Below are 4602 nucleotides of genomic sequence, written 5' to 3'. Positions count from 1 at the left end.
AGCTGAGATGTACATGGATGCATGTCTCCATTGTGTATTTTTCTCTCTTTCAGGAGTTAAAATTTATGGATTGGAAAGTTCCATGAAAGAACTCTTAGATATTTTTATATAGTCCAAATGTTTAATGAAATTATGCATTTAATTGATTATCAATTATTTCAATAATGATAACAATAATATGACAGATCACAGATTGACAGCCCCACAATTAATTTGGAAAGTGGTCAAATAAGTAAAGTCAACAAATTTGAGATCTATTTTGACATTTTTAAATAATCATTTCATTTCACTTTACATGGATTTAATTGGACTGGACTCGGACCGGACTCGGTTTCGAGTCCGAGTCCTTTTGTGTCCGAGTCCGAGCCGAGCCGAGTCTTTTTGTGTCCGAGTCCGAACCAAGTCCGAGTGTAGTCCAACTAAAAGTGGACTCGAGTCCGAGTCCGGACTCGAACGATACATCACTGATTCTGTCTTTAACTGGATATACACCAGGCACAAAAAGAAACTCGTCAGTTATATTCATCCTTGCTGTTCTATAACTTGATAATTTTTGGATTATTCTGAAATGTACATTTTCTTAATTGGACTTTGCTTTCTCATTTGATATCCTGTTCGTGAAAAACGAACAAGAATTGACCAAGATATGCGCCTCCAAAGCCTCAAACCCCAAAATCAAAAGTCGCATTTTCAACGATTTTCAATGGGAACGCATCGTTGTATTGCACACAAGCACCACGGGCCAATCAATAAAGCACACAGTGTAACAGGCACAATTGAATCGTTAAAATTGCAACTTTTCATTTTGGGGTTTGAGAGTTTGGAGGCGTATATCTTGATCAATTCTTGCTCAATGATCACGAACAGGGTGTCAAATGAGAAAGAAAAGTCCAATTAACAAAATATATATTTCAAAATAATCCAAAATTATCAAGTTATTGAACAGCAAGGATGAATATAACTGACGAGTTTCTTTTTGTGCCTGGTGTATATCGAGAAGTGCAAGGTGGATATACTAATATACCTTGGGATGTAAATGGTGAGTACAATTTAGAATGCCTAGTTGAGATGGATTTCACAAATAAATATAAAATAGTTACCAAAATCACAAAAGTTAAGCTTACGGAAAACTACCCAATATGGTGGTGTAGGTGACAAGAAATACAATTTTTTCAACATTGCTGTAGTATGGTTGTGGTAACCTGTTACCTATGGCTTAATTAAGTTTCGATGAAATAATGTCTCAAGTTAAAAATACAAAATATAGCTAAACATTGAAAATAGAAGCATTTTAACCAGTTCCTTTTTTGATAGTTGTGGAGCACCAAGTTCATGAAGTCATAAAAGAAATCAGGAACCACTTATTCCCATTTTACATATCCACATTTCCCTAATGTGTTAGCAACATATATCCAAAATTTTAACGAAATCCGTTGATAGTAAGCTTTCCAAAATGAAGTGAATTTAAATTATCAGTGATGTAACTCCTTTTGGCTTCTATCTTTAAAAGCATGTAAGCTACATTGATACCGATGCCACCAATAAAACGAGAAGATTTGCCCCTTCATTTTGCATACCACTTTGTCCAATTTTGTTTTGTAATTTCTTCACAAAATGCAACAAAATGCAAAAAAAAAATCAATGGGTGTAGTACCCCCTTAAATGTATTATTAATTTTCTAACATAATGAATCAAACTGTCATTATTTATAACAATCAAATGTAGTACTTACTTGGATACTACATAAAGTATGATGGTTGCCAGCAGGCATAGTATTGATATGGATAGAGTTATGTAGCCTATATACGACAGCAACTTGACATGAACACTCGGTATTTCACCAACCTGACGAATGAAAACAAAGAGTCATTGGGAAATATAATTAATACTACAAGCTGTAATGAAATGATTGGTACCCCGGGATAGGTACCCATCAGTTCATGGATGAGTCTGACACATCAAAATTCAACATGAGATCCAGTAATTTGTAGATTATTTGCCATAACAAGTCATACTTACTGGCCATTTCCAGAACTTCTAATCTTGCATTTGGAAGAGGCAGATTTTTCAATAAATATCAAAATTGATGGGTACCGATCATTTTAACACAGACTGTACGAATGTAATTAGAACTGACCAAAATTATATTTGCTATTTTGAGGTCTATTACAATAATTGAATTCTTAATACATTTTTAATTTTCCAACCAGTACCAGAACGTCTTGCGCGAAATTTTAAAACAATTTTTATCATTTGATGTTTCTATAATTTATCATTTATTATGTTACATTCAAACACATTACATCAACCAGTTGCATCAGAACTGCAAAGCTAGTCATGTGATTGCAACCACAAGTCACGTGAGTCTTATTCGAGTCGGTGATCCAACAACCATCATCAGACCAAGTCCTACAAATGTTAATTAAAACAGACAAACGGCAAAAGAAAAATATTCAGATCAAAGCGATATACAGCCTGTCTCAAAAAAATGTTGCAAGTAAAAAGCGCCCTCTTTGGCAATTAGAAAATACCGTTGTGACATAATGCTTATATCAACGTCAAGGGCATAGTCTTAGCTCTCGAATGCCGTTTAGTTTGTTCAATTTGCTTGTTTTAATCTCGAGATATGCCTACTTAACAACAAACAAAATAATGCACGCGCACTGGTGTTGATGCGTAAATGCACGAGCCCCGAAGGGAGGAGTGCATTAGAGGCATCAGCATCATCTATCATTGATTTACATGTACAGCCCTATTCCCTAGTAAAAGTGGCACAATTGTGATGTTACCCTTTCGTTGTTAACTAAAACATATCTCGAAAGAGCAAATTGAACAGAACAAACGGTATTTGAGAGCTAAGACTGTGCCCTTGACGTTGATGTAAGTATCATGTCACAACGGTATTTTTTAATTGCCAAAGAGGGCGCTTTTCACTTTCCGCTTTAGGCTGTAGATAACAATCACGACGAGTTCAACGTAGGTTAATAAGTCTTACATAAGTAAAAAAAATGTTATTGAGTTATTGATATTTTACCCGAAAACAATTTTATTAAGAAGTTAATAAAAGGAACGGTCGATTACCCAGTTGATGTGACATATTGACATGACGGTCCAGCAGTACCTTCAATGGCATCCTGAAAAATATAAAGTACTTCTACACTTATACCGTATTATACTGCATGTGTAATTTTATTCCAGTAGATTACACTGTTGCTCCTTACAACGCTTTAGGATAATTTGTCGAAAACAAACCATTGGGGCATATTCGGATTTGCTCAATAGTCCTTAGAAAAGCTTTTACATCTCCTAATATATAGTCCAGTATACTGGGGGTTTAATGTGCACCCCAGAATTCTACCAAATCAACTTTTTATTTTCCTTTTATGGTTCTATAACATCCTTGGGAATGCGCATTAAAACCCGGTATATACTGGACTATGAGGCAAATTACCAAACTCGAACCAGATCAATGAGAACAAAATACCGCATTTTGAATCAAAATGACATGAAAACCATGGAATTGGAATATTTCCTCCAATCAGTGGTGTAACTTTTATGAACGACAGAGTGGTCGGGCTAGACTCTTGACCGCTCCCATTTCCCTCATAGTCCAGTATATACCGGGGTTTAATGTGTATACCGCTCCAGCTCCCATTTCCCTCATAGTCCAGTATATATACCGGGGTTTAATATGCATCCCCCAGGACTCTACTAAACCAAATTTTTTAGCTTCCTTTTATGGCCCTAAAACATCCTGGGGGATGCACATTAAACCCCGGAATATACTGGACTATGAGGCAAATTACCAGACTCGAACCAAACCAATGAGCACAAAATACCGCATTCACGAATGACATGGAAACCACGATATTGGAATATTTCTTCCGATCAGTGGTGCAACTTATGCGAGCAGCTGGTTGGTCGAGCTAGACGCATTGACCCGAGACCTCTCCCATTTACAACTGTGTAAATTGCCAGCTCATGTAAGCCTCCAGAATTCGAATCCCGACTGACAGAGGTTAACCCTCGCTCGGCTATGTCATTACTTTTACTGTATTCTCCAACTTACCGATAACAATTTGTAGGTAATATTAAAGAGTTCGTCACTCTCGTATGGAACAGTAAGCTTGGTAATGATGTCATAAACGTTTATCGATATCACTTTACTGCCAAATCTAGCAATCTGACGAGTTGTATCAGAGAAGTTCTTCAATGGACGATCAAACTTGAGAACAGAAGCAACTATGACGTGACCTGTTAAAATAGATTACCAAACCGTACCAAAATGCCCATAACGATGTGCATCATAAAGAGAGACTTAATATAGCGCGTAACGCAGAACAACCTTTTGGAAGTTTGAAGCCATGTTGTAACATTGCCATAAGAAATAGACTAGTATTTCTCTTATGACCCCATTTAATTTTGAGCCGGACAACTAAGGTAAAGCAAAGAAAACTGGAATTTACTACCAGTCAGTGCAGATGTCGCCAATACGTGTCACCCCGTCGGTTGTACTACGGCACGGACCTTTGATGTGTCTGAACATCATGTGCGCGTTGAACTAATATTTCCATAATAAAACGACGGTTCCTGCTTTTTATT

The 4602-nt window shown here is 36.6% G+C and overlaps 1 long non-coding RNA gene across 1 annotated transcript; it reads right to left on the bottom strand.

The window, feature by feature from the left end:
• Window positions 1-2311: 2311 nt before the first annotated feature.
• LOC140141162 (uncharacterized) lies at window positions 2312-4226 on the bottom strand. The gene is made up of 3 exons (XR_011857366.1): window positions 4070-4226; window positions 3082-3134; window positions 2312-2409 (listed from the first exon to the last, which is right to left on the bottom strand). It is a non-coding gene; the product is annotated as an uncharacterized lncRNA (long non-coding RNA).
• Window positions 4227-4602: the final 376 nt, after the last annotated feature.

This window comes from Amphiura filiformis, chromosome 19 (assembly GCF_039555335.1).
Source record: "Amphiura filiformis chromosome 19, Afil_fr2py, whole genome shotgun sequence".
NCBI lineage: Eukaryota > Metazoa > Echinodermata > Ophiuroidea > Amphilepidida > Amphiuridae > Amphiura > Amphiura filiformis.
The sequence above is the reverse complement of the archived record's forward strand: the minus strand, read 5'-3'. Positions and strand labels throughout refer to the sequence as shown.